At 36.4% G+C, this 24,307-nt stretch overlaps 1 protein-coding gene across 10 annotated transcripts in view; it reads left to right on the top strand.

Annotated features, from left to right (window-relative positions):
* The window catches only part of MYT1L (myelin transcription factor 1 like), a 2,965,652-nt gene that overhangs the window by 417,808 nt on the left and 2,523,537 nt on the right, over nucleotides 1–24,307 (top strand). For all 10 annotated transcript variants that reach the window (XM_044070352.1, XM_044070344.1, XM_044070334.1 and 7 more), the window contains exon 2: nucleotides 16,527–16,686. The gene's annotated coding sequence lies outside the window, so the exon portion shown is untranslated. The remainder of the gene's footprint in view (nucleotides 1–16,526; nucleotides 16,687–24,307) is intronic.

Genomic DNA, 24,307 nt, shown 5'->3' with positions numbered 1-24,307 from the left:
GTAGTGAGCTGCACTGTTGTTATGCTACTACAGCACAGGCTAAGACTTCATTGTGTATGTATGTGTGTGTGTGTGTGTGTGTGTGTGTGTGTGTGTGTGTGTGTGTGTGTGTGTGTACATTTCTCAGTACTCTTTAGTAGTATCTGACTGTGTAACAGACCACCATAACAAGTTAATTCACCGTAATTGTAGGTGATAGTTCCAAACTGTTACTATTCAACCCTTGTGGTAGGGCACCACTTAGGTAATTACTGAATATGTGGCCACTTACTTGTGTCTGTTAGCATAGGCTCAAAGTTTGTTGTATCCCATCCTGTTGCCAGCTTATCTACTTTCAGAACTGCCTTTTGCCTACTCACAATTTCCTGCTTTCTATTTCACAGATACAATTTCTGACAAGTGTAAGTACTTGCTTAATTCAGAGGCTAACTCCTCCTGTATTACAAATGTTAGTAACTAGCCTATGACTACACTGCAACCATCTAACAATACAATGACCTACAGTGAGATTGATAAAACTTCACTGCCTACATGTCTTAGATCCTGTTTCAACAAACCTCTCACACATACACACAACTGGGCAATAGTACTGTGAAAGTAAGCTGCTGCCATGTATTGTGATGGCAGATGGTGTGCAACAGATAGTCTAGTGACCTAACCAGCATGAATAATAGTGGCACCACAATTACAGTCTCTACAAAAGCTGGGTATTAAACTTGCATTCAGTCACAGTTACCAGAGTTCATTGTATTCCTATGGATGAAGGTAATGTGATCCCAGAATCTTCTTTTTTTGCATTGATGGCACTTGCCTAGAAATATAAAAGAAGTAACATACAATAAAAACACAAGATCATGAATTGATAGATGATGTGATAATTCCAAAGAAAACGGAATGAACAATTTGTAGGGTAGAACGCACTCCTTCATTTGTAGCTATCACAAATTCTTTTTACTGTTCTCTTGCTACAAAGTCAAAACTTGCATCATAATAATGCAGTGTTGCATATTCCCTAAGGCGTGAGCTATAAATGAGGGGGAGAGATATTATATCTGTAGGGGTGCAACCCCCCTACTGCAAAGCTATAGATGATCTATTCCCGCAGAAACACTTGTTCCTGATTATACAAATTCATGGTCCTTGTTTGTGATATTCAGTTGTAGTTGTTTAGTGTTTTCTCTCTCATGAGGACAAAGAATCATGATTATCTTTCTTTTGCTTTTATGAGAAACAATGAATGTGAAATATTTTATGTTAAAATGAATGTCACTAATGTATAAATGTGAAATGGTTTATGTTAAAATGAATGTCGCTATTGTATAATTCTAACAATTAATAACAAAAACAACAATAATAATAATAAAGGAAATGTATGTATGGATGCATTGTTGTGTTATGCAAGGTACAAGAAAACAGTGCTTTGCTTTGTGCACCATGAACTCTAGGCTTATACAGGAGTGAACAATAAAAATTATGAATTGTGTTGTGCTCATTTTTCCAATCAGAGCTGTATGTGCAAAGTATACCTTGAATTATACTTATTGTTCAGATCAGAGAAGGAAATCTAGTCAGTCATCAGAAGCTCTCTAGCTGTTTCTTGTTGAATATCACTTTTCTGCAGTAGCTGCTTCATTTTAAAGATTTGACAAATTATATTTGGTAAGATGAGATGAGATGAGATGAAATAAAGAAGGTAAACCTCAAAGAATATAGGACAACACTAAAAAATAATAATCAAGAAAGGCCACAAATCAGGGACAGATTTTTAAATATTGCTTTAATTTGTTAGACTAGCAGGATTTTGCATTGCATTTCTGGAGTATATGAAGCCTGAAACCCAAATGCATCTCATTATTTAGTGTTTACAGTCCTCTACTATTTGCCAGAAAGTGATATACTTTATGAAAGTGAGGCAAAATCAGGGATAGTCTAAAAATCATGCAGAGTGGAGGGCCATGGTGGAACCATATTTTTGATCTCCTTTGCTCAATTATCAGGGAAGAAAATAATGTGTGCAAGGCCGAAAACCAGGGCGATGTGTACACATTACTGCAGGCACACGAAAAGTACACACAACAACAGGGTTTGCAGTATGAAACTCTACTGTGCGGCATTACTGACTGTCCGCAACTCTCAATACGTTATAACAAATTCAAATAGTTTACAAGGAACAAACCAAGAAAAGAGGGAAAATGAAGGACAGTCAACAAAATCAGAGACAATCAGAGGTATGGTGGCAGGTCTTTATTATTTGTGCACTAGTCATGGAATACAATGCATAAATATGATTCAAGTGAAAACAATTATCCGCTAATGGATAAAGACCACAACAGAATTTAGAAACTGCCTTGTTACAAGTCCATACTGCAAAGTGCTCTCTCATTTTACAGTCCACCATACAGCTATGCAACTATATTTATATTGTAGAAGCACATTTATAGCTTGCCAGGGCACATAAAGTGCCAGTCAAATAAAGAGTTGCTGTGTAACTGTTCTGCACACATTTGGGAAGAATTTTTTATCTCACAAAGCAGTTAAGCACTGTTTTGTTAGTGCACATTAATACTTAGTGGTGTGTCCTCTTATAAATATCAGACTGTCTTCCAAGGCCTAAGATGCTATTTAAATACAGAGTGCTGCTGTGATGTACATTATCACATAAAGGGTTATGATTTGGTTTCCTATCATAAACAACTTAATTTATGTTTGAGATATGGATGTCAAGAAATTCGCCTTGAGAGCACATTGAAGTGAACATCAAGAACAGAAATATTTTTTCATCTGCTGCCATTTTACACCTCACGGCTGGTCATAAAGTATAGATTTTGCAGTTATTACTGGTATATAGGATATATATTACATTGTTGTGGAATTCCCCCATCTTCTCTTGCAAAAAGCTGGATGTCTTTCTGAACTAGATATGCAACACTGTTGACTGCTTTTTTTCATAATTTTAATACAGCTCAGTCACTAAATTGTTTTGGTAATTCATTAGTGGTGGTTTTGAAAGTCTGGCAAAGATTTCTACATATTTTATATTTTGATTTCTCAGTGATTTAAATAGTGGCATTTTGTTAAAGATGGTTGAATAATTTGTGATGGCAAGTGTCATATATTGTTGGTAAATTTTATTTATATTGTCATCTGTTCTATTGTTATTCTGATGGTGGTTTAGCAATTAAAAAAAGAAGTGATATTTGACATTTATGGCAGGAACATCCAACTAGTACTTACAATGGAAATCCAGTTTTAATCTGTAGTGCACAGAGCTTCAGCTGCAAAATATATTACTAGTTACAGAGAAAATATGTAAAAGTATAGGAATACAAAATGTTTTACAGTTCTGAAAATCATAAAACCATTACAGCTGCTACAGTCATAGTAAACAGAAGCTAAGTGCAACTCTGACTGAATACAACTTTTTTATTTATTTATTTATTTATTTTCCATTTGTTTACCGGGAAAGTTTGACTGGACACAGATCCTTTTTCAGCTTAGACCCGGGGAGAAAAAGCTTCAGTTACAGTAAATATAGCAGACAGAAAAGCAGTACTGAAAGGTACAACCATTAATATAAAAGCAAAATACAAAATATAAAAATGGTTTAACATAGCGCAAATGACTGAGAGAGTATTATCAAGGAGAGAAATAGGACATGAATAGGCTTAGGCTCCTGAGGTAGTATAAATGTTAGAAACTAGCCTGGACAGGTGCAAGAGCACAGCCAAGTTTCAGTTAAATGTGATTTCAAAAGTTTTTTGAATTGTACTGTAGAGCACTTGGATGTTATTGAGGATGGCAATTGATTCCACATTTTGGGTATGAAGTTTGAGAACAATGAGTCACCGGCTGAGTTGTTTGCTTTGGAGATCTTCAGAAGAAAGTTATTGCTGGAGCATAATGTATGGTCGAAAAAGTTTCTGGAGTGCTGGGATATTTTCTGGTTGATGCAGGATTTTATGAGTGAAGGTTAGTTGGTTAAAGAGTAGCAGTTGTGGTAGTTCTAACCAGTTTCCTAGTATAAGAGAGGTACAATGGTGTGTTCTATATGGGGAGTTAGTGGCAAACCTAGTAATTTTATTATAACCGGATTCTGGCTTAGCTAGGTCCATTTTTCTGAGGTTGGTTAGAATTGGAGAGGTGTAAAGGAGTGTTGACAAAAGATGTGTGTGAGCAGTTTTAGCCTTTGAGTGTATGGTCAGGAATTGTTTGTTTCGGTAGAGAGCACCTAGTTTTTGTGCACCTTCTTAATGGTTTGGGAGATGTGAATATCAAATTTTAAGTTATTGTCAATTTCAGCACTTAGAAGTTTGGTGTGGGCAACTGGAGTGATGGTGGTTTTGGTTTTGTATGTGATACTAAATGACAGGAGTGGTGGGGGAGTTCTTGTAGGCAGAAAGAGCAGGAGCTTTGTTTTATTGGGATTTAGGATGAGCTGGGTGTTAGTGAGTCATTATTCATCAGCTAGAAAAGAGTCTTGGGTGATGGCCTGGAGTTCTTGTAGGGAGGAGGCTGCACATATAAGTGTGGAGTCGTCTGCATATTGTATACCTGTAGTGTGAGGGGTAGAGGTGTAAGAAAAGTACAGGTCCAAGGAGGGAGCCTTTGGGGACTCCTAGAGTTACTGGCAAAAGAGGAGAGATAGTTTTGCCAATGAGCAGCCTGATGGCATCCTGGTAGGTAGGTTTTAAACCACGTAGTTAATGAAGTGCTGAAGTTTAGGGTGGCAAGAATATTCCTCTTACATAATTCCAGCGTGTAAGCCAGTTTTGTAGAAATTGCTTATTCCTCTATGATAAATGTCGGAAAGCTGAAGAAGTCTGCTTTAAAAAAATGATAAAACATTAAAATATTTCTCTTATTCTGTTGTTAGTGTGGCTGATGTCTTTTGTTCTGCTGATGATGTTTCTCTACACCTGGTCCTGTTGTTTCTGATTTCTTTTGGTTTGTTGCAAAATTAGAAACATTTACAATGCAGATTTTTTAGGACAGCAAATTACAGTAAACAGAGAATGAAAGTAACAGATTGCTCTGAGGTTACAACTGAGCCTTTGGCTAGGATTTTGAGGGAACTAATAAAAAAGTTTGAAGCCTGCAGAATGATGTGATGAATAATATAGTAGAATACTGGCCATTCTCCATTTCCCCTAATGCATGGAAGGTTCAGTTATTAGTAGAAATATTAAAACAATCATACAGCTGATTCCAGCAAAAGATCAGTGCAAACAGGACTTCTCAAACTGTTGGCCCTAGAGCACTGCTGAAGTTTACAGAGTGCCATTAAAAATTAAGTATTTTGTTTAATATATTTTTAATTTTTAATAAACAATGGAAAGAGCTTGCTGTCAAAATCTTACAGATTTCACATTTGTACTGCTATTAATTTATCTAGAGAACATAAAGGGGTTGTATTCCCATACAAGACTCACTACGACCTTGTGATTTTTTTTCATCGTCATTGGATCTTACTGCTTGTATATCATGAAACAAATGAATTGCAAACTAATCTAAAGCCAGATTTGGCTAGCTGAAGAAGTTTGATGAAAGGCGTATAGGTTCTTACCAAGCTTACAGCCCAGGCAGCCTCAAAAGAGGCTGGCAGCATTTGTCCCATCCTGAAAGTTATGCATGCCATGTGTAAGTCTAACTAGCTCTTAAAGGCAAGCAGCGGCTGTTTAATGTGGTGATGTAGTTTGTATTAAAGTGGAGAGAAACAATTGGCAGTGATTTTGTCCAACTCGTTTCTGTGGTTAATGAAGGTTTAAGGTTAATTGATTCATTAAGTTCATACCTCTCAACCTTTTACAGGAAGAAATCTGGACAATGCCATAAATAATAGAGGGACAAAGTCCCAAAAATAGGGACACTTTTAAATATTGCTCATGCCAACCTAGAAAGTTGATAGAATAACAGGTTTTGCACTGGCATGATACTGATATTTATAAAGGATATGAAGTCTAAAACAACAACAAAAAAATCTGTCATTATTTTCTGACTTCAGTCCTTAGTGATTTGCTAGCAAACCACATTTTTTTGAGAAACAGACCAAAAATATGACGCAAAAATCTGGACAGCTGAAACATATGATTGAGTCTGAACCTGTGTTTGTCTTCACTGCAGAGCATTTCAGATGTATTGTCTCAGGGGTGTGGGGGTCTAGCTCCAGGTCTTCTCTCATTAGAGAATAAAAGGCCAAGAACAAAGACAGTTTCTTAAGTTTCTCAGGGTAAGTGAGATGTCCAAAGCATCACTTTTTTTCTTCATGAACCTTTGTACCATTGTTAATAGCCTATAGAAGTAGGCAATGTGTGAATAATCATCCTAACGTGAAAGATATAAAGTTAGGCAATGTGTGAAGAATTGTCCTAACATGTAAGGTATAAAGGATAATTATAACTTCCCTCAATCAAGCTGCAAGTCACCTTGAGAACCAAATGAGATGCTAAAGGTATTCCTGTAGTGACCTTTTGATCACATGAAAGATTTGGATCTTCACATTTATATCCACTGTGATTATTTTTCTCTTCAGCATAACAGGCCAGATGAATTAGGTTCCACAATATAACTAGACTGTAGTATTGATGGACATATGGTGAAGAAAACAATCATGTCAGCAAACTTCGGCATCCAAAGGATGTAGGTGTCAAACCATAAATCAGACAAAAAGATGCCAGAAAATGGAGAACTGAGCACCCACCCCTGCAGTACCCCCACAGGTAATTTCTATAGGTTTATCACTGGGCTCTTGGGTATGTCTTCTGGGTTATCCAAGCTAGACATTATTGAAATAGAGCTGCTCATCTCTTCCTTCCAGATCTGTGGGATGGTGATATTAAAGCAGAAAGCTATAGGTGGGGATAGTTAGCCACCAACCCTTATTACCTGTGTTCTGCCTTAAACCCAGTTGGTTAACCAGCAAATTTATGCTTGTAGTGTTTGAAAAAGATAAGTTATCGTATCTTGGTCATAGTCTGCAGTTTTCAGATTTCTTCTCATATTGAAATATATGAAACACTTTCTTGATGTTATCCCCCCATTGTCTTCCATCTTCTACTGAAATATATGATATATGTGATATATGTCATATAAATATATGATACATATGATACATACACATTTGAATGAAAATGGTGCAGCCTTTTTGTTTTAATGGCTAGAGGTGATACTGCCTAATAGCGTGGGTTTTCCTTCTCCTTTATTAGACCTTTATTCTAGCTGTTAATTCGACAGTGGTTCTGGAAGTGGTATATGTGTGTGTGTTCATTTTTTAATGTAGATCATTTACATACACATTTGTTTTAGACAGTTAGATAGACAGAAAGATAGACAGATAGATTTTAGATAGATAGAAACATAGTTTAGTTTCCAAGAACATTTAACATACTTTTTTTTTACCAATTACGTGTGTGTGTGTGTGTGTGTGTGTGTGTGTGTGTGTGTGTGTGTGTGTGTGTGTGTGTGTGTGTGTGTGTGTGTGTGTATACTATATAATATAGAGCTTTTCTCCCTGTACCTCCAGTGAGAATTGCTAAGCGGACTTGACTTAAGTTTTTTTTTTTTTTTTTACCAACTGTGTGTGTGTGTGTGTGTGTGTGTGTGTGTGTGTGTGTGTGTGTGTGTGTGTGTGTGTGTGTGTGTGTGTATTATATACTATGGAACTTTTCTTCCTATACCTCCAGTGAGAATTGTTAAGCCAATTCTGATCTTCATCAACAAATATAAACAAATACTGAAATATATATAGAATAATAAAATAAATGCAGTGACTAAGAGATTTAAATAGGGCTTTCCTTTCATAGGTATATGGGTACTACTAGTGAATCAAAAGCTGAAATTATATAATTAAAGGCAAATAATAGAAAAAAAAACTTAAGCTTGTTTAAGGATAGCTTCTATATGAAGTTACACAGTAAACTGAAGTATGTATTCTGAAGGGCAAGTCTTTCATCCATACCACAAAATCACTAGGTTCTTGGAATATGTCTCGTAGCTTATCCAAGTTAGACATTTTTGAAACATATCTGCTCGTCTCTTCCTTCTACATCTGCGGGATTATAAGGGTAAAGCCAAATGCTTTCTGCAATTAATAAAGTGTACTTTGCCTTAAACTGTGTCTATTGCATTAGGCTACTGTATTAGGATTAAGTCAAGACAGTTATTTACAGGAATGCAAATAACTTTTTATCTTTTAATAGGGTTTTTAGGTATGTTAATATTTTATAGTGTAAACAAATAGCTGTTATCTAATATAGGAATAACTTTAACAATGGCAGCCAGGCTATTTATTAGTAACATAATGACTTATAGCGTCTCCCACGGAAATGGCAATTATGTGAAATAGGATTCTTGGAATTAATAACAAAATACCATTTTTTCAAGTACAGAACTTGGAGGATTCTATATTTAAATAAACACAGATTTTATCTGACATTGTTGCAAAAACACAGATGTAAGACTTACTATTTATTCTTATTATTGAAAACCCAGAACTATGTACAAATGAACTAATGCAGACTTCCAAGGTTAAAGAAAGCTGCAACAGTATTGAGAATAATCAAATAAGATATGAAAAATGCAGCAGAACGTTTTTAAATAGTATGAGTTAAAATAATATTGTTCCTAATACTTCTAATTTAACTCAAAATACCATCTGTAGCACTTGTATCATCTCTCTGAAGAATTATAAAAATCTGAGTTAGAGATAAAGGAAGATTAGTGATGTATGATTAGTCAGACAACAGTTAACTACAAGTCTCAAAGCAGACTGGGAGGGTCAGAATTGTTTTCAGATTAAAGAGAGAGAATGTATAGGAATGTTAACTCAGTTTGCATCATCTAATGGCGAAGTACAAAATATTAAAATGACCTATAGAATGAAAGGAGCTCTCTAGTAGTTAAAACCATTGCAATAGTAGATAAACTGAGCTGACGAGACAGAAACATTGACTGTGATACTCCCCTCATAGATGCAGTAATGTTTGTGCGAGATTTACAAACGCTCAACAAGCATGCAGTGTAACATTTCCACAGCAGTGGCGTCTCAGTTTAGAGCGTTGGCACATGTGAGGCATATTTGTTGTATGCTATCTGATCTGCAGTGCTAGCAGGGATAGAAACCATACAGGTTCCTCAGCTGCGATAAAAAGGTAGACACAATACTTTGACATCAGTGCCTCCATGCCCTAATTGATCTAATTGATTCAGCAATGAACAAAAATACATAAATACAGCCAAATAAAGTCCACAGTGTGCATTCTTCTTTCTCCAATCAGCATGCAAGCAGCCTTTGTAGTAATTAGTAACATAAAGTTACAGAACAATTCCTTAAGTTTAAATTGAATTCTGTTACCAGCTTAAGGGGAATGTGTTCCATCTTGTTTTGTCAGTAACCTTGGATCAAATTACAGCCTAGGAGTCAGGTGGCAATTAGCACAGGAAGGAAGACAGGAAAAGTACCCAGTACCAGACCCATTTCCGGTAGAGGAGGGAATGGAGACAAAGTCTGCTGCATGTTTACTCCCTGCTAAAGGCTGTGGAGTATTCTTTCTTTACATTTGGTTAGCAGGAAGGTTTGACGGAATTAAGCAAGACCTCTTTTCAGCAGAGGCCCTGGGAGGAAAAGCTCCAAAAGCATATTTAGTGAGAAAAAAACATACAAAGACATTACAGTAGACCCTTTGTGAATACAGACAATATTTGAACTATAGTGATTGCATATTCAACATAGACTATGCATCTAGATGAATATGAACGGTAACAGTTGTCAAAGGAAAAGGGATAAAAAGGAGGTAACTTTAGAGGAAGTAGTTAAAAGTGGGAAACAGAGAACAAGAAGAGGAAGAGATCAAGAGTTTAATGTCGACTGAGATCCATGCTTAAATGTGTGCAAAAATCCATAGGACTGAGTGTAAACGTGGGTGGGGGGATAACATTATTAATCTGCATGATCAAAGTTACAGAAAAGAAAAGGTTAATGCACCCCACCTAGAGTTATGAAAAAAGCACAATTCTAGAGTGTCTGATGAGAGGAGAAACTCTGAGGTTTCAGAGAAGTAAACGGTAGGGGGAGCAAGTGATTAACTTGGAGAAGCAAAGCAGGAGCAGACTTTAGAGTTAAGGTAAAAAATGTGGAGATATTAGTTTTTAACAAATGAGTACGAGTATTCACATGGCATTTGATTAAATGTCTAATTATTGCAACCAATCTTTGAATTCCCTCATTACTCCCCACCTAGCTGTTGCTAGTACCTGTGGTACTTCCAAGCACCCCCAGCACTACTACACCATGTACTGAAATACTGGTATGTCTCTTTTAGAGTAAACCCTACCGCCAGAAGGCAAGAGTCTTGACCTCTAGGAAGTCAGAGTCTTTATAGCTACTCAAATTAGAACCAGAAGACAAGAAATTCTTCGGGAATAATGAATGGACTTTAGACGTATTGACCCTGTTTCTGCTGGTCAAAGTCCCTACATAGCAGGATGAAGATGCAGTAACACTGGCCACATGCAGTGCATGGACCCACATTCCATAAACTGGAAGTTCTGACATTGCTCCTTTTTTCCATTAGCTAACTTGCATGGTTGTTGGCCTCTGCAAAAAAAAAAAAAAAGGTCATACAGTGGGCCAATCCAAACCCTTGACCCAAGAAAGAAGAACTGACAAATGGGCCACTTCTTTCCTCCTGCTGATCTTTCCCATAGCCTGGGTTTGTTTATACCCAGCTGACCAGGTCAACAGCAATGCAGATGAATGCCTTCTCAGTGGGAAAGCTCAAAACCATTATTAAAATTGTATATATCGTATACAGCTATATGTATATAGCTATCATGTTCAGAATGAATCCATTAGCTGAATTGTTTATAGATTTTTGAAAATTAACCAACATTTCTTTGGAACTATGCTAAAAGATGAAAATCTTCTTTCGGCTTTTCCCAGTTAGGGGTCGCCACAGTGGATCATCTGTCCGCTCATGATTGCAAGTAGAGTTTTACAGTGTCAAGTTGCCAGCCCGGCGCCCAACCTTCCACGGAAGGCACACACACACACTCACACCTAGGGCCAATTTAGAGTGTCCAATCCACCTACAGCATGTTTTTGGGATGTGGGAGGAAACTGGAGCACCCAGAGGAAACCCACGCAACCACAGGGAGGACATGCAGACCCCACACAGAAGGCACCCCAGCTGAAGATCGAACCAGAGAACCTCTTGCTGTGAGGCAACAACACTAACCACTGCACCACTATGGCCGCGATATCTGTAAAACAACTCGTAAAAAAGTACTACTGAAATCTGAAAAAAAACATACTGTGGAAATCAGAAAGGCTTACCCCAATGCAGAAGTCTTACTTCTGAGGGTTTCTACATTCTGGTAAACCTTTCTGATAGTTAGATGGCTCTGCTGCTGAGTCTTACCCATTGCTGTGGCTTTAGGACAAACAACATTACTAATGTCTAATGCTAATTATCTACTTGTTCTTCCAGACCAATGTCTGTGAGTCCTACTTTGCTTGGCTAAGAGATTTAGATAGTTGCTTAGATGGCTAAAATTTTAAGATAGGAGGAAAAAGTGAATGTTATCAAGTTTACCCATTCGTTACTGTTGGAGTGCTAATGGTACAGGTAAGTGTACATACATATGTGGGCATGTCTGTAGAGGCATGAATGAGGCTGAATAAATGTGTGTGCATATATCTGTCTGTCTATCTAACTGGTCACACTATGGGGCTAAATAGGCAGTGCTGAGTCAGTATTTGTGTGTGTTTGTGTGTGTGTGTAGGAAGTGTTTTTGCCAATATGATATATCAGCTGCTAGCATACCTCTCAGATCAGGACAACTCCTAAATAATGGGGGAACAAAGGCCTTAAAATAGTGGCAGATTTTAAACATTGCTCTTATAAACTTAGAAAGTTGCTAGAATAACAGAATTTGTGTTAGCATGCATTTTCTGGAGGATATGAAATCTGAAACTCAAATGTATGTAATTATTTAGTAACTTTAATTCTCAATGATGTGCAAAAAAAACACAGATTTTATGAGTAGCTGAGAAAAATAGTAGGCAGAAATCTGCACATTCTGCAAAACCCTGGACCGTTAAGGTATGGCTGTTAGGAAGAACACTAATGCCGTCATGTCTGACAGCACAGTATTCAGTGCAGAGACATGGAAGGGAGCACTAATGAGGGGTTTCTCAGTTATACAATCTCTCTGAACTAGAGTTTATCTCTAATCACACTAATGGACCAACACACACTGAGCAATTAGCAGGGATGGAGAGGAATTTTTGGAATCTTAAGAATAGTTAATGTCACTTTCATATAACTCACTGTTAGCAAAAGGTGAAGATATTATGACTCCCTTCTGTCCTGATAATTTGTTGAAACAACCCTATCACCACTGAATATGCAAGACGCTGAGCTGTTTTTATAACTGCACAGACACAAGTTCACACATCACCATACACTCTGTTGAACATATAGGTTGTCAGCAGATATTTCTGATGTTAGAAATAAATGAAAGAATTCATTGTTCAATGCAGCACTTAACAAAAGGAACAGTTCTGCAATGTTTACTAAACATATTTGCATATGTTCATGGTACACGGGAGCTGAAGGTAATGCAGAAACTTTCAGATGTACTAAATGATTCAGCACTGAAGTGAGCATGTGAGTGTTTGTAGGTTAGGGTTAGAAGAAGGGCTACAGAAGGGAATAGATTTTGCATTGTGCATGTGCATTGCTGTGTATGCAGTGTGTCTGAACTCTTTATTTAATGGTTAGGGAAAGGGATTTCAGTAATGTAATATGTAAGGCTGGGGTTAGGAACAGGGCTAAGGTTAATTTTCAGCTTAACAAAACCTCCTGCCTATCCTTAATCATGTGGTCAACCCTAACTCTAACCCTAATATATTCAGACATTGTACTGTTATGCTGCATAATCATTTAAATAGATTTAAACAACAGATATAAAACAGGAATCCCAGAGCTAATACAATTACATGCTTCTCTCTCATCAGTTACTAGTGATTTCCACTTTTATACATCTTATGTTTTAAAAAGCAAATAAACATTTTAGACAGAAGATTTTTTTTTAATTATAATAATTAAAAAGGGAAAACTGACTTACTTTCTCCTCAGCAACAAATTCCTGCTTCAGTGTATTATGTGTAAAGCTTAGCTAAACTTTAATGCCATTTATGAAACAGAAGTTAAAGCTGCAAACAAAAGAAATATATTTAAGTAACATCAATCGTATTAGTCACTAAATACCACAGCTACCTTAATATAATGTAACTTAAAGTTTAAATAATTTCATTTACAATTAATCAGCAAGTAGTTGTTGCACTTAGTAACCACGTTCAGTAAAGAGTTTCTTGTTAAAAGATTTGCATTATTCACTTATACTAAGCAGTTCTGAACAAATCCATTTTCTGTGATGTCATCACCTGAAACCGTTATTGACATTAGAGGCATTTTTAACAATTTAATAAGATTAAACCTTACATGTACGTCAGAGAAATACAATCATAATGGCACCATTCATGGAATATCAGAGGAAACTTTCTTATGTAACATCTTTGCAACTTTAATTTGAGATTCAGCGGAAAATGTCCATTTAAATTTATCAGGTGAGTGAGATGTTTATTGAGTCAAATAATGCTTTTGACGTTGTCGCCTCACAGTTGGACGTTGCCCATTCGATTCTCAGTTAGAGCGTCTTCTGTGTAGCGACATGCGTGAATGGGCGTTCCTTCCTTGAAGGTTGTGCGTTAGGCCCGGCAAGCCAGTACGTAAAAATCTACTGCCATTCATTAGCGGACCGGAGTTCCGCTGTGGCGCCCAAAGCCAAAAGACACAAACAGACTAAGGTCTAAATATATTCTGAATGCTGCCTACCTTACTTCATCTGGATAAACGAAAGATAACCCCCGTATCCCTCACTTTGAATATTTCTCAGGATTCAGCCATATCGTGAAAATTTGAAAGCTCTGCATAGGAGAGCTGTGAATAATCTCTTGATGCATTACAATGGTAGACATGATAAGCTGCATGCTCTTTAATATTATTCTTCATCAATCATTTTAGTAAAAATCTTACAAATCACTTACAAGTTACTGTTTGCTTTCCATAAAATTTTGAATCTCAGTAGACCAGAACATGTTGGTAGTATTGTTACCTCTGGTATTTTAAATATGCATGCACAAGGCAGAATATCCAGAAAGTCTGTATTGCAACAAGTACATTCTAGCTGCTGATCCAAGATTCTCTTACTCAAGTCCAGAAGAACATATTTTATACCTTTTATATTTCATGGGTAGATACTGAAATTGGTCATATGTGATCTGGTTAAAAAATTAAATAAAATAAACGGAGAGATTCATACTGAAAGGCATCTGGAAGTAGAGTTAGATACCTCTTAAGATTTCAAAATATAGAAAAAAATGCAGAACAGGTAGCACACTTGTCATTGGTGCAGAAAGGCATGAGTTTTCTTCTCACAACAAGCAGGTGCTTTAATTTTCCAATGCTGGTGCTGCACAAGGGGGGTGCAGCACTCCTGGGTGTGTTGTACTATGGATAAGATGTTAATGAGTTGGTGGTAGCTCACATGGATATACAATATCCCATTGCCAAATTTCCCCTGGTAGTATAACTACAACCTCAGGGCAGCCCCGAAAAGAGGCTACTAGCCTAGTGGGATTCAAAATAGAATAACTAAGTATATAAATAATATCAGGCATTTAAAAAAAAGTCCTACACAGTAGCCCACAGTCTACAGAACTATGTGGGAAATGCAATAAATTGTATACTTCAAGACTGATAATTTGATGAATGCTATTCTGTTATTGAGATAAGGCACCTCGCACTTCAGAGCTGTAGTAACATAAACAAAAAGAGGCTGGAAGGTGGTGCTTGAAGGAAAACCAGGTAGCAGATGGACACACTTTTTTTTTAAATGAAAGGAAGACAATGGCTCTTTCAGTGAAAATAAAGTTATGGAATATATATGCGTGTGTGTGTGTGTGTGTGTGTGTGTGTGTGTGTGTGTGTGTGTGTGTGTGTGTGTGTGTATATATATATATATATATATTATATATATATATTTACACACACACACACACATGCATTCATATATATAAATATATATAAAAACATCACACACGCTCACAGTGTGTAGGGGGGTAAGTTAAATGTCATCTAGCCAAGATAATACACAGACTTGAATGAGTTTTAAATATTCATGCACGTCTTTCAAGGCAGAATATCCAGAAAGTCTGTACTGCAACAAGGACATTCTAGCTACTGATCCAGCATTCTCTTACTCAAGTCCAGAAGAACATATTTTATCCCTTTTGTCTCTTCTGGGTAGATACAATCAAACACAGCCTAGCCAATTCAGTTTAATCTTAGGTTTGTCTGCCAATATATGTCACTATTTGATGATACTATTAAATATCTTGCTTCAAAGATTTTATTTTATTGATTGCTAACAGGAAGCACAAACAAGACACAGGTGCTTGTTTTCAGAGATGAAGTAACAGAACTACCATGTTACTAGTTGTACACTTTGTAAGTGGAAACTGAGAGACTCGAACACAGAACTAAAAGATGAAACAGATTTGGTGGGCATGGGTGATGTCTGTAAATTGACAGATTTATAGTAAGAAAGTGATATCATGAACAAAGTGTTCGTAATTATCTTTAAATAATTGATATGTTATATCCAAGGACAATTTATGGTAGCAGTCATCAAAATGCTGGCCTGGTTAAAAAAACAACTATTAGTGTTATAAAGATCAGATATGAGAAAAAATCTTGTAAAATAAACAGAATTAATACAAACATTATGCATAACTGAAGTACTATAGCAGTTTGTGTTGTAGTCTTACACTGGCTGACTGCTAACAAAGCTGCAGCTGTCCCATAGCACACTATAGGATTAAGTGAGTATCATAATGTAAATGAAGTGAACCTATGGGTATTGCATTGTGTCATCACTGAGCTACAGCATGATTGCACAAAATACAAAATATTGTTAATGTCTTAGAAATGTTTTGCAATTCAATAATGTATGTGCTGCCCATGGGTCTTGCTTGACTCTTCCCAATTAAATTGTAAGGAAGCAATGTTAACTTAGTGAAGTGGTTGATAGATGAGGTCAGCTACTGAACTTCACCAGGAGGTCAGGGGTCAATTAAATGTTATTCTATTCCTATTCCTGATCACTTGATACGGAGAAATGTGTATGTACTCCTTGCACTTCACTCAATATCTCTGAATTTTTACACTCATTTATTATTATTCAATTCTGAAGTAATGTGTGGTGTAAAGATGTGACATAGGTTTTAGGTAAGTAAACAGAGAGTCAGGGAGGGATCCCTGCATATGTGATAAAATAGTTGTTTTTCTTGTAATTGCATGTTTCAGAATGGTTTGGTCCGTATTTATAATCTATAACTGAACAAGAAGTATAAACTTGTCTTTCAGTGTTCATGAGACGTTGATATAAATAATTTTTTTTTCTAGAAAATGAATGTGAAAAAAATCAAGTGAATGCAGCTTGATGGATCATCAGCTTCTGCAACAAGCTACAGAGAGGGAAGCTTGGCTGGAGAGCAGACTATGCTGTTAGCTGACATCAGGTGCAGTCAGCCTAAATATAGCCACATCCTCTGAGACTAAAGCTGTGAGTTCATTTTCTAAACTGCATTTCTCATTTGAATTCCCTTGTTTACCAGTAAGATTTTATCTTTATGATGCCTTAGAACTCTGCAGATGTAGTCAGGAGGAATTCTTCTATATAGGGAAGACATTATCATATTAAAAAATAAAAACAACAGTGCGCATTTAACGTGCATGATACTCATTCTATCCTTGTGTTTCATAAGGGTTTATGAGTCTTGTTTTCCACATAGGTCAGTGTATGTGTATATTATTGTGTGTGTGTGTGTGTGTGTGTGTGTGTGTGTGTGTGTGTGTGTGTGTGTGTGTGTGTGTGTGTGTGTGTGTGTGTGTGTGTGATTAGGAACTGCAGCCATCTGTGTGTGTATGCATGTTCATGTGTATGTGCAGAAGGGAATTTGCTGAATTTTATTACTAAATTGAAAAGCGCATGAGAGAGTGCCACATTTCTCTGATTTAGCAAATGCATGGCCTACATTATTCAAAGATAATGGTATTCTATAGCGGGTAAATTTAGTTTCCCAAATGTTGTACTCTTTTATATTAGTCTGTAATTTTATGTCCTGATCTTCCTTGACATATTGTGAGGAGAAGAAGATCTACAAGCAACCTACACATGATGGCTGGATTAATTTGCCCAAAAGCACATTGTTCTTCAAATAATTTGATTATTATACCTTTGAGCAGAAAATGGCCAATGTACACATTAGTTCTATGATGGTTTGGTCGATAATGCTTGCCGTAAGTGTGTTACTGTGGCAGAAGTGGAGGGGACACCTGATTAATAGTTTGGATTAGCAGCCTGGGTGCTGCAGAAGTCATCAGTAGGAGAAAAGAATTATATGGCAATGATGCCTTTATACCTTTCTTGGGGGTGGGGGGGGATATGGAGAATGCTAAGGTTATGCCTAAGTCTAAAACTCTGATGGTGACTAGAGACTCTGATGTGAGCAGCAGACAAACTATGTAAAGTGCGTGGGCAATATTAGGGTACATTACCACATGTGGAGTGACTTCCTCATACCACAACTGCATGCCCTCCCACAGCAATGTCATCCAGCATGGTGGCAAGATAGGATTAAGCAAGGCAAAATCCAATGGCAGTGTGAATGACAAGAGCATTCTGAGGGTTCTCATCTTACATCCATCTAATTTAAAAGACTCTGGCTGAGGATGGTACACTTTCAGCCTAGGAAGGATGCAATGGACAGGTGAGAACAAGAGTTCAAGGTAGAGTAGTGGTCAGCAGTAAACATGAGAACATGTTCCCTTATGTTGGAAATAAATGTTTATTGGCAAAAGTTACCACAGTCAGTAATTTCACTTCTCCATCTGGCTGCAGCCTTGGAGTTAGAAAAATAAAGTGTGCAGAGGTGAAGTTCTCCGACTTGAGGAGGGAAGGGTACATCCCATTAAGAAATATTTTTTATTATGTTTGAATATTGATCCTACAGATGTCAGTACATCTGGTGATTGCCAAATGAGTCACTAATGAGCCATCATTTATTCTTACGACAGTGTGATCAACTAAGAGTAACAATTGTGTTTGCATATTACACTTAAACTGCATTTTGAAACACTTAAAGAAGGCCTGCTGTCTATTTTCTAATCTCATAATTTAAGTGTATTTAATCTAAAACTTTGTAGAATTGTAATTTTAGTTCTCACTGGCAAAATTCTGCAAGTAACTGTGAATTATTATTAAATGAAACAATGACCAATATGCAAGCTTGACAGGTTAATTTCTCTTACCACTGGTTTGTGGATTCATTGCAAAAAAATATCATAAAATATGTTCAGTGTATGGTAACACATGGTTCACTTTGTTAAAGACTGTTTTTATTTGTCTTCTTAATGCAGCTACATAAATTTTCTAGCTACATCCCTAAATTTGTGTTGCTTCATTTAAACCATAGAGCACAGTGCAGTGAAAGTCACAGGGTGTTATATTATAACATAAATCCATTTCATATGCCACTTTAATGCCTTTGGCCATTTCAATCCAATACAAAAATGAACAACTGTTGTTAAAGACAGATGCACTATAAAAGTAAACATTCATTGTCAGTGAAGATGAAAAAATAGATTAATAAGACAATCCTATCCATTGTTAAAACCTAAGGGAACTATTATAGAAATGTAAAATAAAGTACAGCCTATAAAATCGTGAGGCACTGTATTTTCCATAAGCAGATTCAAGATCTTTTGCACATTAATGAATTTTGCATCCTTTATCCATGTTTCAAAAGGTGATTAGTCAAATCATAATGATTGCTTAATTCATTTTCACTTCCTTTAGAAAATATAGGACCATATCCTCCTCCCACTAAAACTACTGTGCTGAGATATAGGAGGGGCCTGCATCTCATTAGATGTGCATGCCATACTGATGCCCTGATTTTCACAAAGCAGAAAGTATCCCCCACATTAAAATGGCAGTCTAAGATTGAAAACCATCCATTTTATTACTTTCTGTTTTATTTCCCTGAATTGTCATTGGCCGACTTTGCACTGGTTCCCATACTTTGGAGAACTCCGTGACTGACTTTAGGGATATAGTTTACCCGTATAAATACCCTCTGTGGGTGGTTAGTATATTTCATAGACAGTCCCACAGTATTTCTAATTATAAATCATTGTAAAAGTGCTAACATTGAAACATTATTTTATATTTCACAAGTTGAGACTGAAAAATGACTTTGTATAGGATGAAAGCACTCACACAGTATTCATTCTTGTAAGGTTTTCTAACTAACCTTTACCTGGGAATAAATTATAAGTACTGCACTCTACAATATTGTCTTAACTATCCATCTTTTTTTTATCTTATCAATTCATTTGTTAGCACAGAGGCTCAATACTGACTTAACATGCTATGATTTTCTTTTGTTTTGGATTTTTCCATGGATTTTCTCTCTCTTGCTCTCTGTATATATATATATATATATATATATATATATATATATATATATATATATATATATATATACACACACACACACACACACACACACATATGATTTACTATGAAAATGTCACCGTGCAAATAAATTTCCATTCGGAACATCGAAGAAAAGAGCAAAAGTTAAACTGTATGTCCACTCACAATGTCACGTCAGCTGAACGAATTGAGCAGATTCAACATTGTGACTGATCATATCAAATGATGTCTGTATAGGAACTCAGGTAAGTGAAACTCCTACATCTCACATCACGTTTTTATAGGGGGGCAAGCCTCCATGCACCCTGACATGGGGGCTGCACCCTCACACCCCCTGCTAACTATATATTCCAACTCCGAGATTGCACTACAGTGAGGAAAGGGATGAATGCCCCAAGCCACACTGTACTGTGATTTCTGTGCAGTACGTCAAATTCATATCAGCAAATGCACAGTAGCTTTCGAACAAGGAGTGTTCAGCAACATGGACAATTGAACATCTGACTTCGATTGTCCATTTGTCAGCATCTCCACTCTCTCTGTCTTTATATATATATATATATATATATATATATATATATATATATATATATATAGATACTTGATTGAAACACTATTTCATGAAACTCCAACTAGTGTGAACATAATACATTCAAAACCACACAAGGAAAATGTCACAAAAAATATTTTTTGCTGGAGGCAAGTCCCCACATTCCCCTCTGCTCTCTCTTGTTTAACTCACTAACGCCATGGTCTCACAGCTGTGAGGAAAAGAGGAAAGATGACAGAGAGTAAATCACTGGTGATACACATATAGTAAATAGGCTAAGAGTAACTGAGAATACATAATACTGATTCAATTTCTGTACGTTTTACTTCACCAACACTAGCCTATATGTAACTATGTCCCATTTGACTGAAGGTACTTTCAATCAAAAGACAATTTTTATTTGATCGAACTATACTGGCTCCAATGTTGTGCAATGTCAGAGTTTGTATACGTAAGTAGTAGAGAGTGTGGGGAGATCAAAAACTAGTCACTTTTATGTTTTTGTTTTATTTTCATTTATTTGTGTTTCAGTCATGTTTGTTGATTTGTCTGTTGACATTTGCTATATTAAACCTTATAAAATGTAATCATTTAAATGACGGAAGTACTGAAAGATCGACCTGCAAAACATCAATCACAATATATCAAATATTTAATATACTAAAACTTAACAAACTGTGCTCTCCTGATCTGTTAATCCTACCACTAACTCTGGACATACTTCATGGAAATAGTGGTAGTGTTACAGAAAATATTTTTGTATGGTCCGGTGTAAGGTTAGGCTTAAGAGCAAGAACATGGTCTGGGTTAGCAGATATTAGTAAGGTAGGCAGGGGAGCTTCCCATAACACTACCATCACACATGACATCTTGGACACAGAAGAAATTCAAAACACACACACATATTCATGCACACAGAGAAAGCACAGCTATCACCTAACTTAACTAGCACCATAATCCCAAAATTCACACCCACCCACAACTCTCATATGCTATCCCCTTACCCAATCCTACCTCTAACCCACATGCACTTATATTTGCACACATAAACTTCCACCCCCTCTAACCCCCTCCCACTTAACTTAAAAATCCATGAATTCCATATTATGGATATTAGGCATTCAGGTCACACAAAGCAAATGTTCGACAATCTGAACATTTAACCTTTTAAATATAATCCGTACACACACACACACACACACACACACACACACACACACACAGATATACATATTAACAAAGAACACTGTTGCTGGCAAGGCATTATGTATTTTGTGATTATTGTCAGACAAGATAGAGATTTTTATGTTTGTGTCAATGTTAAGATGTGTGTGTGTGTGTGTGTGTGTGTGTGTGTGTGTGTGTGTGTGTGTGTGTGTGTGTGTGTGTGTGTGTGTGTGTGTGTGTGTGTGTGTGTGTGTGTGTGTGCGCGTGTGTGTCAGCCAGCCTGTACTAATGAACCTGTGTGTATACATAGGTGTGTGTTTGTGTACATGTAAACGTGTGTGCTTACACATATATATATCTATACACATAAGTGTAGGTGCAGTTGGGTTTGCAGATATGTGTGTTCTGCACGTGTGTATATGTGTGCACATCTGTATGCATGTTTGTGTGTGTGTGTGTGTGTGTGTGTGTGTGTGTGTGTGTGTGTGTGTGTGTGTGTGTGTGTGTGTGTGCCCATTTGTACATATGATCATGTGTGGTTATGAATATGTATACCTGTTTGAGCATTTGTATTTCTAGTGTCCCTGAATGTGCATGTGTTTTTGCAGTGTACTTGCATAAAGAAGATGCATGCTTCATCAGCTTCCTGGATTTTCTTCCATTTAGCCAAATTGTCATTCACGCCTATTGAAGTAATGGTCCTTAAATATTGTCTGTTTAGAATGTATAGCATACTAATGAAGAGGCCATAAAAATAAATTGTGTAAGTTCAATAATTAAAGTGCTTTTATCACCTGAATAATTTTTCACTTGTCCATAAATCTGTTACAAAAGATCCATTTTGTTTTGTTCGAACAGCTATTCCATAGTGATACCAAAGTGTGTGTTTATTCTCATGGTCAACATGTCCATTCTGCAAGCTGGACATTTACAGTGGTATGACAGTATACAGACTCATACAATACCATTTCCATTACATATTGTATTTAAAAAACATCAATAGTGCTATTAAAAATAGCTTAATGAGATGGAATGGCCATCTAGTTTCTTGCAGGTACCATCTAATCAGGTTAAAGAATGTAATAAAAGTTCTTAATCAAAAGCATGGGGACCGTCATTATATGATAGTCCTGGGGTTAAAATGTACAACATGTGACCATCAAATCCAAAAGAAAGGCTGTATTAGGTATACCACATCATTAATAGCATGTGCAAAACACCCTTAATAGAGCTTAGGCATTCAGCAGCAGAAGTTCCACTGTACAAATCTGAAAATAAAATGCTAAGGCAAGCATCATACGATGTGTAAGAATGAAGACTATGGCAGCAAAATGTATTAAACTCTGCAGCTTGTCTGGCCTTTCACATTGAAGGCTGCCTCTCTGCTACATGTAAATGTGATGTACGTAATGGAGGAGATGTAATTAATCTTTTTCAATCTGATCTGTGAGGAAAGCCTACAGTGCATGTCTGAGAGTCAGAGAAGAGTAAAGGGTGCTGAGTAACAAAGATTAGTTAGTCTGAAAGAAACTTTTTTCCCATTGCTATGCCTCTATGTGCCCGATCCTTAGTGTTTGTTGAGCACTGTGATAGCATTTCAGTTGATTCTGAAAGTATCTGCAATGCAAGAAAGTATTCATCTGTTTTTAAGAAGCACACGCATGTATACACACACACACATATATATTTATATATACATATATATATATATATATAGAGAGAGAGAGAGAGAGAGATACAGGTATATTTATTCTGAAAGCAGTGCTGTCTTTCAGTATTGTATATTATTTGTCTTATTTTTTTATTTATTGACATTTGTTTACTGGGAAAGCCTGACTTGGCAGTAACCCATTTTCAGCAAAGGCCCATGGAGAAAAGCTTCAACATATTACATGAAAGGAAAACAGTAGAATATAAGAAATATAAACATTTGATATGGATTGTCATTTGCACAAGTAAAATATAATGGAACAGAGTTGTAAAGCTTGTAATTTTTGCAAGTATAATGCAAAACAATATAATGGAATAGCCAAAGAAATAGTAAGATTGTCTAGTGCGAAAACTAAGTTTAATTTGTTTAACCTAGAGAAATGGAGAAAGAGAGAGACCATTCTGAAAACAAACATGAGACGTGAATGGGAAATATATGAACTGAAAATAAATTAAAATAAGCAAAGGTTAGTTGAGAAAACGATCATTACTAAGTTTGTAAAGATAGTCAGAGATGAGAGAGAGCAGAGTGGTTAGAAAAGAAATATGTTGTTTATCATTGGATCTTAAGGGAATGCACGGGGTACAATTTTAAGGAACTGTACTAAAAGCTGGGTAGACTGAAGGATTGTTTATTATTTTTTACTGTGATTAATTGGGCATGTGTAAGATGGAGAGGTAGCTCCAACCATTTTAGTTCCTTTAGTGCAGTACTTTGGTGACTGATGGATTTTTTTGCAGTAAAGGATGCAAACTTGCTCTAACATCATTAAAGTTAAGGTTTTTAGAAGGTTTGTAGATTTGCAGCTTGTAAGGATTAATGCTGCATACAGAAGTAATGGTAGTAGGTAAGTATTAGAATTTTAGGGTAATATCTATGATCAAGAAATATAGTATGAGATGTTATTTCACTGTTCAATGTTAGTGCTATTTAGGGAGGTGAGCTTCCTATGCTAGCTATGAAAAAAGAGTATTTTTTTTTTTTTTTTTTTTTTTTTTTTCAGGATTGAGCAGTAACTGACCATGTCTGAGCTAGCAAATGAGAGTATACTCATCTGTGTTTTGTATGAGATAGGCTTGCTGGGAAGAAGTATAGAGATTGTTGGTGAATATGTTAAATAGCAGGGGACCAAGAGCAGAGCCTTGAGATGAAACTGTGGTAACTGGCAGGATGCAAAGCCATTTAGCAGATTGTTGTCTATCAGTCAAGTAGATTCTGTACCAGATGAAAGTAGAACTCAAGAGGCCAAGTGGAGA

Source organism: Protopterus annectens, chromosome 1.part0, assembly GCF_019279795.1.
Source record: "Protopterus annectens isolate FY-2018-M chromosome 1.part0, PAN1.0, whole genome shotgun sequence".
Lineage (NCBI taxonomy): Eukaryota > Metazoa > Chordata > Ceratodontiformes > Protopteridae > Protopterus > Protopterus annectens.
This window is presented reverse-complemented; position numbering and strand designations above follow the sequence as displayed.